Raw genomic sequence first — 15,478 nt, 5'->3', positions numbered from 1 at the left:
TAAGTACAAGGGGGGAGGTCAAACTGCGATGTAAATTTGTTATAATTATAGTCTAATGAAGTCTAAGGTGACCTTAGGTCACCTCCTGAATCTTGCTGCACTTGCACCCAACCTGTGTTGGTGGTCTGGAAGCCCTGTTAGGCTTTTACACTTTATTTTGCCCTGATAAATCAAGAGACTGAACTGTGAATGGATGAGCAGGCAGGGCTTGGGGCATATTCCACCACTGTCATTGGTAGGTGGGAGGCAGAGGACCTTGTCCAGGACAGGGCAGAACCTGCTCACGTCTGCCTAGCCACCTGACACAGCCATTGTTGTTTGAAGATGGAAGGGGCCATAAGGCAAGAGAAGAAGGAGGCCTTAAGATGCTGGAAAAGGCAAGAAAATAATTCTCTCTGAGAGATTTGTTCCCATCACCAAATACATGGTTCCTTTTCAATGCCAGTTCTCCCATGCTCCAACACTAATAAGATATCCATCTGTAACTCTGGGGCAGAATATATTCCCAGCCCAGAGCAAACTACCTTTGAAGCTAAAATCAGTCAAAAGGAGAAATAAAGTGGGAGAAACTCATTTATTGCTTACAAGCAGTCATCGACTTCTGCTCACCCATGTCCCTTGCAATCCAGCTGCAAAAGGACCCCAAAAATACCTCTCTAGTCTAGGTGCACGTTTTCTCTTCCTTTACGTAATCACCTATTGATATGCAGATGGCTACTTCTTTCCACTCAATGGAAACACCTGTTGACATGAAGATGCACTAAGGCCAGGAGAGAGATTCTGGAAATACTGCAATTTTACCCACACCATTTCAATTCAGCCCTTAACAGACCCCACAGGTTAAGGGCTTGTAAGTCCAAGGAAAGGAAATCCCAGGGCAAAATACCTCTAAAAACCGAAATCGGTCAAAATAAAGTTTAAAATCCGTTTATTGCTTACAAAATGCAGTCCAGGACCTTCTCTCTTTCCTGCTCCAGCAGAAGCAAAACCAGCCTTTCCCCTCACCTACAAACTGCAGTCTGGGGCCATCTCTCTCCTCTGCTCTGGAAGAAGGAAACAAGCAAGCCAGCCAGCCCCCTCCCCTTAACCTCTCAGGTTCAGACATGCCCTCAGTTGCCCAGGTAATTACCCATTGATATGGAGATGAACTTCTCTCCACCCCTAAGAGACGATGCAAATGCTCTAAACTCATACTTTTCTCCACCCTTGAGCGTCTGTTGATATGCAGATGTACTAAAGCCAGGCAAGGCATTCTGGAAATATTACAATTTTACCCACAGGACTTAGTCCCACAAGATTGCCCCCACTTCAGACACCAGCAAGAAATGAATTTCCAGGCTACCCACATTTCTCCATGTATGACTATGAATTCTGGGATTCCCATGACTCCTCTGCAGGTTCAATAATTCACTAGAATAATTCACAAAACTCATGAAAATACTTACTATTACCAGTTGATTATAAAGGATGCAACTCAAGAACAGAAATGAAAGAGCATGGGCAAGATATGGTGTGGGGAGGCATGCAGGGGTTTCATGCCCTCTCCAGGCCTGCCCCTTACCCAGAAACTCATGTACTCATCCACTGGTAAACTCTCAAAGCCCATTGTTTAAGGGTTTTTAATGGAGGTTTCATTACATAGGCATGCTTGATTAAAATCACTGGCCCTTGGCACTTGAACTCAATCTCCAGCCCTAGAAAAAGGAACCTACAAAAAGGAACACAGCCCTGCCAACACACCTTGATTTTAGCCCACTGAAACCTATTTTGGACTTCTGACTCCCAGACCAATCTGAGGTGTTTTAAGCCACTAAAACTGTGGTATTTTGTTAGAGCAGCAATGGGAGACTAATATCCATTTGTATTTTTATTATTTATATATATATTGATTTATTTATGATATGATATATGATATTTAATTATATATAGTTATAAACATTTGCAACAGATTATCACACTCATGTAATGAGGCAGAACTTCAGATGTTAAAAAACCTGGAAACAGCTTTGATGTTTGTTTGTTGGGTTTCTTTTTTTGTTATTGTATTTATAAAAGCAAGATTTTATTTTTCACAGTAATTTTTCCTCTTGTATAGCTGTTTATATCAATGAAATGCAAAGTGACAGGATCCCGACATTTGAAGGAAAATATGCTATTTTCAGATCAGATATCAGCTGTCAACTTGGATAGAATGTATTGTTTCTGATATTTTACAGGTGTGTTCACAAAAATTTTGCATGCTTACAATTCAGCTCTGGTGTGAAAAATTTGTTGAAATATGTTGCTTATGGAGTGCACAATAAGCACTCTTCTGGATACAGCTTGGATAGATTATACTGGGTCTAAGTGTGAATGGATACATATAAATATGAAATAAAAAAGAGAAATTGAAAAAATACTCAATGAAGCAAATGAAATCGGTAAATAATTCACATCAGTTAGTATCTCAGACACAGTAAATGAATATGCACAATTTAGAATTCAGTATACTCTCTTTAGCTGGGGCTGAATTTATGTAGTAGCCAGAAATCAGGAAGCTAACTCTTCATTAATTATGCCCTATTTTCTGTTAATTGAATTAGAAAACATGACTTAACTATGGGAATCTAAAAACTGTAGATATATGGATAAGGAATCTCTCAATATTGTTATACATGTGGAGGATGACCTATCATTTCTGCTAAAATTCATTTTTCAAGTTCTTTTAAATCTCTTCCAACCTGAAAATACACAAAAATACAAAGTAGATTATTATTGTTATGATGAAATGGACATAGATGAATTAGTATTTCCATTTCACTCTAAGGTAAGTACAGACAAATCCGTTCTATGTGGCACTTAAATCTATGGAGCAAATTGTTAATTTGAGATTAAAAAAACACATTAAAAAAATTAGAGTTCTCTATCTGTTCTAAAGCATGATGGTTTTTGAAAGTGAATAAAATAATTAGACTTAAATCATATTACTTTTCAGAGTGAACATGTCATTGAATCATTTCTTCTTTTCTTGTTAGGCATAATTTGTTGTTTTTGCTGTTATTATCTATATTTATTCAAAATTATAATTCCTAAGTTATTAAAAATAATTAACTAACATGTTTTTTTAAATGCGGTAGGATATATGTATTTTTAACTACATTACCTTACTTAATCTTCACAATTATTATTAAGAGAAATAGTGTTTCAAAAATTTTTAAAAAATAGGAAATAAATGCTTGAACTCTGATTTACCATTTTCAATTTCAAACTCAGATATTCAGCTCAGCGCCAGGTACACTGAACATACCGAATAAATTTTTTTTAGCCTGCCTAACCCTTATAATTTCTGGGGATTTTTTTCCTAATAAATCAAAATAATGTTACTAATTAACTAATTAACAGATGCAAATTATGTTGAAACCTAACTCCAAATTAGACAATATTACCCACAAACAATTTCACATCTCCTTTGATAAATGCTTAGCAGACCCTCTGTATGTGGTTAACATTTTGTGCTCCTCGCATATGTCCTCCATGTCAGGGCAAAAGGCAACCTGTTGTTCAGGCTGGCCTGGCTTTGCAAGCAGCATCAGCCAGGAAGAGGAGCTCCCTTCATGTAACCGTCCTCCCAGAAGTGGTCCCTTTTCACAATTCATAAAAGGCATAAAGGCATCATATGTGCCCTGGTTTAGCACAACAAAAATCTCTTGTTGATTTTTTTACTTTATTAATTCAAAATCTACTTACTGGATATATCTATTGAGTATACTAGGAACATGGTAATTATATAGTTTTATATCATCATGATTAAAATTATTTTCTCTCAGCTATGAAGATATTTGTAATGTTTATGAAACATTCCAATATGATTAGCTCAAAAAGTTTCTTCATAAATAATTTGGCACAAAGACAATATTTTTTCACAACTTCGTAGGAAAATGGGACCAAAGAGGGATAAAATGGACAGACAGATCATCAAATGGTATCCCCTGTCTCTGAGTGTCATAAAGATAGAAATAAGCCCATTTCCTGACATTTGGAAGGTTGGATTTACCATATAGCCTTTTGGTTGGAAAGCTGGAGTTCATTAATTCAAGAGTCCTAAGTAACAAATGCCCTCTTTCCCATTTAATAACATTCCTCCAATCTCCCATTCAAATGTCACTATTTAGGTTCAAGACATTATTTATTGCTAATAATTGCTGTGACTATCCAAGTGATTGACTGATTGATTGATTGAACAAACATTTATGTAATTTATTTAATTATTTTTATTAGTATATATATATATTTATATAATTCTTAATTTGGGTGATGTACTATTGTAACTGTTTTCTAAGCACTAACTGATTTAATCCCCTAAAAAGTCTGGTATATAACATTATTATTATTATTCTCATTTTATCGATGAAGACACCAAGGAACAGAAAGTAACTTTCTCAAGGTACCACAGCTAGTCAAATGTCAGAACTAGTATACTGACCAGTTAGCCTGGGCTCTAGAGTTTTTACTGTTAACAGCCACTTGTGTTATGTCCACTCTTTCCATCTCATCTCTTTTTTTCCTTTCCAATTCACTTCCTATACTACACCAGGTCAAACTCTATCAGAGATATTCTGACTGTGCTTTATTAAATACACTCTTGTATGCTCTGCTCTCTGCCTGTACCTGTACAAGTCAACAAAGTCTCAAGATGCCCTCCTAGTCTTCCAGAAACCAACAGCTCAATGGAGGAGACTAACACGGTCATGAGTGGTACCATGCATGCCACGCGTTTGATATGCTAGAAAACTATTATTCTAGATCCTTTGGATTTTTTGGCTCATGGCGTATATATTAAAGGATGGCAAGCAAAATGAAAAATGAGATACAGCTTTATTAATCAGAGAAGTCCTTCATAACATCAAAGATACAGTGATTTTTATAAATTTATGTTGTAGTAATCAGCTAAGGGCTTAAGGCACCCTCAATATAGACTTTGCCCACTACAGAACAGAGCATGCCTCCAGTGCTCACATCTACAAAGAGTACTAACTATCACAGACACGGCCCAGGAGGAGGATGAGGAGGGTATATGCATCTTCTTACAGTGCGCACACTGCTGAAATGTAGCTCGGTTAGTGCTGGGCTCTGACCAAGCAGGTTAGCCAGACCTTCTCCCTGGTAAAGGGCTGGAGATGCCAGCCATGTCCTATTTATTCCTTATGAGTTGCAGGCAGCAAAAGTTTTCTTCTTTCTGTACTTGGGAGGAGAGAAAATATGGGCTCTTCCCAGCAGGGGAGTGAGATACACAGCACTAGAGGAACACTGTGTGTGAATCCCCAAAGAGCAGACTTTTAAACTAAGATGTTGATTATTTAATCAATAGGCATAAATGTTTACCAAAAGACTAGAGAAGGAATGCATATATCTAGCAAAAGGAAGAAGACACACAAAGCCACATAAGTGGAAAAGAGTATAGAGGGTCCAGGAACATGCCCTTGCTGAAAAGGCTGTATTTGCAGGGTGGGGTCCCAGGAAGTGAGACCAGCTGGCAGGCACGGGTTAGAGTGTGAATGAGTTTGAAAATTGAGTGAGAAGTCTTGTCTTAATCTTAGAAGTTGTTTTCAAAATATGTACTATGAATTCCTGGAATTCTGTGGAGGATTTTGAGGCCCCCCAGCATTTTATTCAAATGTCATTAAAATTGCATTTTAAACAATTTTAAAATATGTGACAAAAAATTACATAAACAAAAATACTATAGTCCAACACTTAACATCCTGAAGATTATCAGTATAATTAAGTACAACCAAGCTTTCTCATTATGGGGTATAAATTTGACTCTTTCTGTAAAAGTATTGTAACTTCTAATAAAGAAAAATCATTGATGAGGAAGTTTGCAGCGCTATACTGATCATCTTTAAAACATTCAGTTCTAAAAGTGCCTACTCAGCATCAGGAAATGTTAAGATGTGTTAAAGCTACTTTTAGAATTTACAGTAAGATGTGTCTTTATTTTATACCAATTTTATATTTATAAATGTATGTTTTGTTTTGTGAGGTAAAATAATTACCTTAAAACTAGATACGCATTTCTACTTAAGACTAGGAAATATAAAAATAGTTGAAGAGCTATCTTAAATGTTGGCTAGTTTTAAGAAGAAATAACAAATCAACTTTCTTATCACATGATCATTCAACTATTGTTGGGCACAGCAACAATACAAAATAAAATCAGTTTTGCTCTACTCTAAACACAAAATCACTCACAGGCAAAAATACTCTGATCCTACTTATTTGCTCTTGGTATTTATCTTTAGTTGCAATAAAATATCTCTACCTCCACCAAGTTTTATGCATGAATTTTCCAAAAGAGTTCCTATGATTCTTACTTAGTAATAATATTTCATAATACAACATAGAATACATGAAAAAACTTTAAACTTCTGTCTGTAAAAATGAATAACAATGTTATTTTAAAAAGCATGATTTAAGTTTAAATATGATGATATTCAAATACCTTAATTTATCACATTTGTTAGAAAAGCTACATTATCAGGAAGGAGCTTATTAAACTTTCTGCTTACTGACATTGCAAAAATGTCATATGAGTCAGCTGCTAGAAAATGCAATCTGCTAATTCAATCAAGACAAAAACATCCATTGTCTTGCTGTATGTGATATTTTCATATGAGCTTTTATTTTCTGGGATCCTTGACATATATACCTCTAGAAAAAAACATAATATGGGACTGCACTTGGCATTCCTAGTATAGATCTAGCCTGTTAAAGATTAACTATATTTCTAATTTTTAAATATCTGGCTTCCCAAAGAACAAAATGACATGTCTTGATATTTTAGTATAAAGAGAAAATGTTTTACATATGTAGCTACCATTAAGTAATATGAAATAGCTGTTAACCTCCAAAATTTATAAATGACCAAACTAGCTGGAACTCATCATGGGTTACCATGTGTTCCATTCAGTTCAGGCAGCTATAACAAAATACCATAGAATGGGGGCTTTAACAACAGGTTTTTATTTCTCACAGCTACAGAGACTGGAAAATCCAAGATCAAGGTGCCAGCAGATTCACTTCCTGGACTGCAGAAGCCACCTTCTGGCTGTGGGCTCCCATGGCCGTTCCTCCAGTGCCTGTTTATTTCACTCTCTTCTTCTCTCCAGAGCACTAATCCCATCATGATGCCCCACCCATATAACCTAATCAAAACCAGCTTATCTCCCACAAGGAGCATCAAAAACAGTCTTCTTACTTAAAAAATTACAGAGAGAATTAAAAAATGAATTTACTGGGGTGTGGGTTAAAATGATAAAACTGCCACATAAGTAAATTGGGACACAACAAATAAATGGATGGTAGCTAGTGGGAACATAATTTCTCACTGTTGGAGAGGGAGTTTACAAAAAAAACAAGAGATAAATGCTAAAATGAACCATGTGGTACTGCATTAGAATGAGAGACAGTATGAGCTCATGTTTAGCTTATTGCAGATGCAGATAGATGGATAGAGAAATAAGATGAAATATTTGTGTATTTATGGTCAGTATACATTTCACAGCTCGATTCACTAAGAAGGCCTTGAATCAATCTCACTCCTATAGTAACATGCACTCCCAGTGCCGGGATCTTGGTTTCTGATACTATCTTTCAATTAAAGGAATCAGGGCTCTTTGGATTAATGGCTGACTCTAGGACTAGGGAAGCAAACATGCAAGATGAGCTCGGAGCATCTTGACATGCCAGAAGGTAAGAAAGTGCTTAAAAAAGGAAAAACAAAAACAAAAACAAAGAATAGGAAAAGTCAAGAGAAAACGGGCCAACCTAGAAGTATTATTCTTAGTGGCCGAATTTAAACTTTCAGATAGAAGGGGCTCACCAAGTACCAGTTAAAATGACAACAAAAGACAGACATAGACTAAAGCATAAACCAGCAGAGTGTAGAACTCTAAAGATAAAGAGAAGATTATATAAACTTCTTGTAAGATAAAAAGATGACTAACAGTTTTTCATCTGCAACACTGGAATTTGGAAGACGGGGTTTGAGGAAAGGGATAGTGTCTTTGGAATTTTGTGCCTAGCCAAACATTTGTAAATATGTAAGGAAGAAGCAAGGCCACATTCAGATATTTCAAATTCCAGAAGCACACCACTAGTCACAATTGTTTTACATTGGGGATGTGGGTTGCGGGGTTGTTGAGGTAGGTGGAAAGTTAAGCAAGAGACCAAAATATTCCATCCAAAAGAAAAGACTCAAAAGGTAATAATAATATAATAGATATGAACCAGGAGTGGATGAAGAATTCTGTGAAATTTAAGTCAAAATAAATTTTGATAATGTATTTGCAAACTATAAAAGTTTTTATCTACTAAAAATAAAGTTTAAAATTATCTAAGAGATTCAGTTGCTGACTCCCACCAAAATGCAGAAGAAATGTGAGCAGTTGAAAAATAAACCGAATTTACCACTATTTCTTTCAAGTTTCCAAAGTAGTTACATTATTTAAAACACGACATTATAAACTGCTGTGTAAAAGACCTATTCTCATCATGACTACTCATCTTGTGAATAAACGTTTTTTCTCTTGTGTACAACCAAAGTCCACAGTAACTCCTGTCCATGCTGAGGCTGATAGCAGACCTCATCATCATTCTTAGCTGTCAATTTAATATTATGAAATGTATTTAAATTTTTAATATTCTTTAATTGAGACTTATTGTTCTTGCATTCTTGCTTAAACTAAGTATATGTTACAAAGTTGAATTTGTAAAGTTTATACTATTAAAATAGTTTTACTTATTTTATATGTAGGTGTGTTTTTATAGGGATTTTCCATTAAGAAATGTATGAAAACTGTGGCTGTAGACAAATGACTTTAGGTAGGAAACTCAAATTAACAGAACTGCACTTTAGAAAAAATAATTCTGGTGAATTGTGGGAAGAGGAGAGAAAATATAAGACATAATAAATTGTAAGGCATATAATAGCTTATTAATGATGTTGAATATCAGAGTACAGTTTGTTAAGCACTCACTGTGTGCCTGGAATTGTGCCATGTCCTGTACGCACTTTATCCATCTACTCTTCCTCACCAGCCAGACATTGTCATCACCTTCATTTTAATGGCCTGGCCTGGATGAGTAACTTGTGTTATCCAGGCCCTCTGTATGTACAGCATAGAACTGTCCACCAACTATTTCATGGTACTACATCTGACTTAAAAGAAATAAATTGTAATTCTTTCACATATATTCTTTACTGCATTTGAAGCTACCATAGCATTTAATACAAGAAAGCAGTAAATAGTTAATACGTACATTCTTGTGGATAGATAAAAGAATGAACAAAGATCATCAGATCTCCCCAAGTTCTCACAGTGTTTTGGTTATTTAGAACAATAAATATTTAAAGATTAACATTTTTTCTTCTTTTTGCTCTTTCTGTTTGAAATCTAAGATGCAAAATCCACAATTCAGAAGATTTCAGTAGAATTGTCTCCATATGTTCACATAGTAGTACTTTCTTCTTAGTAAACTGAAACTTCAAAAACAAGTTTTGGATTGACTATTTCCTTAGTTTTGTTGAAGAGAGTAAAAGTGAAAAAACCCACACATTTGAATGCAGGAAGCCTTTAAGCAAGCTTTCTCTCCTTCCCCCACTCTTCCTGTGAAGCATCATAACAAACGTCCCCGTTTGAACTAAATTACGCACTGTGCATAGCTGATTTCATAAGCACAGATATGTATGCCTCACAACCAGAGCTCTCACACCTTATCAGAAAGTTCTCATCTGAAAGGTGAGGAAGTTGAAACCCAGGCTTTTTGTATGTGGTCATATCAATTAGGGGTAGAGAGAGCAAAATGCATGGTGGGGAGGAGGGTCACCCAGGTTTGTTTAGGCTTCACTTAGCTTAAGCCCATTAAGGTCTAATTCATTATGTGTTTTACCTGATTGTAAGCAAAGACGCTCCAACATTGTATTTCTTTGTAATGCTGACATTCCCTTCACACAATTTAAAATTAAACCTTTTATTAGTCCAGGGAAGGCTGAGGCAGGAAACAATAGAAGCTCAAGGAGAGTAATTATTTCTGTTCCACTGTGTAGGATGTTTGAGCTTTTGATTCCTTGCACTATAGAGTACTTAACAGCTCACCAATCTTACCATGATTAACAATACAGGAGAAGTTTTTTTTATCCTCACAGTGGGCTGCATACCCATGAAATGTTGGCTTTATAAGCTTCTTGGTGACTTCAATCTTGTTTTAAAAATACCTCTCATTTTCTGGTGTGTTTGAGAACGACCAGACTATCAACAGCATGGAGTAGTAAGCAGCAGGCATGGCAAGAGGGGATCACTATAAAATGGTTGCAAAAAGCTGTGGGTTGTATGCCATTAAGCATTCTCAGTGTGTTCCTAATGAGCTTATGATGGCCTCACTGAATTACTGTTTCTACTCCAGCCCAGTAAATTACAGTATGCCCAAATTAAATCAGTGGGACTCAACAGAAGCCAGTCTTCATCAGGGTCCACATTTGTAAGAATTAAAAAATCATACTTAATCATATTTAATCATGTCCATTGTCTCCAAAGTATTAGGCTCACTTTCTTCCTCCAAATATTTGGGTCCTAGTAATATACATAGTTGCTTTATGCTCAAGGAGCAATTTTATTTCATTTCCTATTTTATGCAAGTGTAATTCTTATTCCAATTCTGGTCATTCTAAACCACTTGCAATGTGAATGCTCAAGATGAATTCCAATTCAATAATTACTATGAAGTAGTAAGATTATCATTATCCATCTGTAAACATTTGTTCCTAAATATGTATAACTTTCTCTTTGGTTTTAAAGTGTTCTAAAAGCTGGGATTTGGTAAATTACATATTATTAAATAACAGTAAGTTATGTGATTTGGGCTAAAAATGTTCTTTAAAAGCCATGAAGAGAGACTACAACACATGTCATCTGCTGTGTGAAAGAAGAGTAATGTAGAGATAAAATAAACCACACCACAGATCAGATTTCAAGAATCAAAAATAAAATACTAGTAAGGTTTGAACTGGGAGAAATATTTACAGAAAATGGAATAATCACTACTTTTTAAATCATTTCACATAACTATATGTTAGGCAATTAATACCTATAGTACTTCTTGTCTAAAGGTTAAAGAAACCTATGTACTCTTGAAAATAATGTATATTCTGCTGTTGCTGAATAGAAAGTTCTGTATATGTCTGTTAAGGTCTATTTGGTCTATAGTGTTGTTCAGATCTGCTGTTTTCTTACTGATTCTCTGTCTCAACGATCTATATGTTGTTGAGAGTCGGGTATTAAAGTCACCAATTATTATTGTATTACTGTTTATTTCTCCTTTAATCTCTGTTAGATTTTGCTTTTAATAGGTGCTCAAATATTGAGAGCATAAATATTTACAACTGTTAGACCCCTTTATCATTACAAAATGACTTTGTCTTTTTTTTACCATTTTTTAATTTTAGAGTCTATTTTGTCTAAGTATAGATATCCCTCCTTTTTTGTGGGGGTAGAGGGGCAGTCACTATTTTCTTGAAATGTCTTTTTCCATCCTTTCACTCTCAGTCTATGTGTGTCTTTAAGACTAAAGTGTGTTATGTGTAGATATCTTGTTTTTTGGATCTTGCTTTTTGTTTTTGTCTTTGCTTTTTTAAAAAATACATTCAGATATTCTGTATCTTTTAATTAGAGTGCTTAATCCATTTACATTTAAAGTAATCATTGGTAGGTAACAACCTGTTGCCATTTTGTTGTTTTCTGGTTATTTTGTAGATCTGTTGTCATTTCTTATTTCTTATCCTGTTGCCCCTATTAGTGTTTTGATGTATTTTGGTATAAGTATGTTCTTAGCATGTTCTTTTGTGTAATTACTACAGGATTTTTCCCTTGGGTTATCATGTGGCTTACATAAAATATCTTAAATTTATAACACCCTATATTATATGGATAACAACTTCAGTTGAATTTGTAAACTTTATACTTTTACTTCTCCTTCCCCTCACATTTTAAATTATTGCTTTTATTTGTTTTTTTAATTATATAACAAATCATGGATTATTTTAGCTATGGTTATTTTTACTATGCTCATCTTTTTTAACATTTTAAAATTAGAGTTGTAAGGGAATTGTGCACTACTATTACCATATTGCATATTGAATCTAACTCTGACTATATATTTACCAAGTGAGATTTATAGCACTTTTACACATTTTTGTGTTATTAATTAGTATCCTTTTAATTCCACTCAAAGAACTCTCTCCAGCATTTCTTATAAGGTAGATATGCTGGCAATGAACATTCTGAGCTTTTGTTTGTTTGGGAAAGTCTTTATTCCTTCTTAATTTCTGAAGGGCAGCTTTACTGGGTATAGAAATCTTTATTGACAGTTATTCTCTTTCAATATTTTAAGTATGTCATTTCATTCTCTATTGCTGATAAGTTTTTGTTGAAAATTGTCAGTTGTCTTATGAGGGTTCCTGTGTATATAAATTCTCTCTTTTCCCTTACTGCTCTTAAGATCTTTTCTTTGTCTTTGACTTTGACAATTTAAATATAATGTGTCTCAGTGTAGCCCTATTCAGGTTCAACCTATATGGCATCCTTTGGGCCTCATGGACCTGAATGTCCATTTCTCTCCCCAAGTGCAGGAAGTTTTCTGCCATTATTACTTTAAGTATACTTTCTGTGCCTTTCTCTTTCTGCAATTTCTATAATGCAAATGTAGTTTCTTTTGATTGGGTCCCATAATTCCTGTAGGCTTTCTTCACTCATTTACATTATTTTTTTCTCTTTGCTCCTTCAACTGGGCAACTTCCAGAGTCCTATCCTCTGGGTTACTGATTCTTTCTTCTATACAGTTGAGTCTATTTTTGAAGCTCTACTGAATTATGCAGTTCAGTTTTTGTATTTGACAACTCCAGGAAAGAAAAGTAGAGACCAATATCTCTGATGAATATAAATGCAAAAATTTTCAATAAATTACTATCAAACCAAATTCAGCAGCACATGAAAAGGATCATTCACCATGATCAAATGGGATTTATTCCTGGGATGCAAGGATGGTTCAACATTTGCAAATAATGTGATACCTCACATTAATAGAATGAAAGAAGAGAATCATATGATCATCTTAATAAATACAGACAAAAACTCTTGACACAGTTCAACATCTATTCATGATAATAACTCATAACAATTAGGTATAGTAGGGACATATATAATAAAGGGTATATACAACAAGCCAAAGCAAACATTGGACTCTATGCTGAAAGGTTGAAAGCTTTTCCTCTGAGATCAGGAACAAGACGAGAACCCACTCTCACAGCTCCTATTCATCATAGTACTAGAAGTCCTAGACAGAGCAATTAGGCAAGAAAAAGGAATAAAATGTATCAGCATCCAAGAGGAAGAAGTAAAATAGTCTCTAGTTGCAGATGACATGATTTTATATATAGAAAACCATAAATACTCAACCAAAACATTGTTTTATCTACTCAATTAATTTAATAAATATGCAGGATACAAGGTTAACACACACACAAAGAAATACTCAGTAGCATTTTTATACACTAACCATATGTTTTCTGAAGCCGAAATACTTAAACTGGTCCCATTTACAATGGCATCAAAAACAATAAAATGACTTAGGTAAATTTAAGGAGGTAAAAGAGCTCTATGCTGAAAACTACAAGACACTGATGGAAGAAGCTGAAGAAGTTACAAATAAATTTGAAAATATCCTGCATTCATGGATTGAAATAATTAATTTTCAAATATCAATACTACTTAAAGCCTTTTATAAATTCAGTGCAATCCTTATCAAGATTCCAAAGGCATTTTTTACAGAGGAAGAAAAAGCACTCCTAAAATCTATATGGAACCTGAGTGTCTGAAGAAAGAAGAACAATATAGGAGGCATTACATTACCTGATAAAGCCATAGTCATCAGAGAAGTATGGTACTGAAATGAAAACAGACAAAAAGATCAGTAGAACAGAATCAAGAGGTCAAAAACAAATCCAAGCATATAACTTCAATACTTGTTAATATTATTTAACAAGGAGCCAAGAACACTTTTCTCAGTGGAGAAAAGTCAGTCGGTTGAATAAATGATGTTGGGAAATTTGGATATTCACCTGTAAAAGAACGAAACTGGATCCATGTCTTACACCACTCACGAGAATTAACTCAGAATGGATTAAAAACTTAAATGGAAGACTTAAATGTTTTTAAGTCCTAGAAAAAAACATAGGATTAAAGCTCCTTGACATGGGTCTTAGTAATGAATTTCTGGATATGACAGCTGAAGTACAGGTAACAAAATAAAAAATAAGTGGAACTACATCAAACTAAAAAGCTTCTACACAGCAAAAGAAACCATTAAAGTGAAAAGCAAAAAGACTACCTGTGGGATAGGAAAAATATTTGCAAACCATACACCTGATAAGGGGTTAATATCTAAAATACATAAAAAACACATATGAAAAAAATAAGCCAATTGAAAAATGAGCAAAGGACCTGAATAGAATTTATTCAAAAAAAATATACAAAAGGTAAACAAGTACATGAAAAGATGTTCAAAATCACTAATCATCAGGGAGGTGCAAGTCAAAACAACATTAAGTCATCTCATCATGCCTGTTAGAATGGCCATCACCAAAAAGACAAAAAGGTAACAAATGCAGACATGGATGTAGAGAAAATTGTGCATAGTTGGTGGTATTGAAAATTTGTATAGCCCCTGTGGAAAACAGTATGGAGGATACTAAAAAAAAAAAAAGAATAGAACTACTATATGATCCACCAATTCTACTTCTGGGAATATATCCAAAGGAAATAAAAACACAACTCAAAAAGATATCTGCACTCCATGCTCATAGCAGCATTATTTACAATAGCCAAGACATGGAAAAAACCTAAGTGCCCATTAATGGAAAAAATAGATAAAGAAGTTGTGTTTTATATATTTACAGACACAGTAGAATATTATTTAGTCATCAAAAATGAGGAAATCCTACTATTTGAAATGATTTGGATGGACGTTGAAGGCACTATGCTAAGTGAAGTAAATCAGGCAGAGAAAGACAAATACTCTATGGTCTCTTTATATGCGAAATCTAAAACAAAACAAAACTTATAGAAAAAGAGGTGAGACTTGTACTTACCAGAGGCAGAGGGCAGAAGAAGGAGAATTGGAAAAGGGTGGTCTGAAGGTACAAAATTCCAGTTATAAAATAAACAAGTGCTAGAGATATAATGTACAGCACGATAAAATGCTAACATATTTCAGGAGAATTATTAAGAGAGTTCATCCTAAGAATTCTCATCACCAGGAATTTTTTCCCCTCTTTTATTTTTTCTTTGTTTTTTTATTGTATTTATATGAGAAGATGGATGTTAGCTGAACTGATTGTGGTAATCATTCATAATATATGTAAATCAAACCATCATGCTGTATGTCT

This window comes from Manis javanica, chromosome 2, assembly GCF_040802235.1.
Source record: "Manis javanica isolate MJ-LG chromosome 2, MJ_LKY, whole genome shotgun sequence".
Taxonomy (NCBI): Eukaryota; Metazoa; Chordata; class Mammalia; order Pholidota; family Manidae; genus Manis; species Manis javanica.
This window is presented reverse-complemented; position numbering follows the sequence as displayed.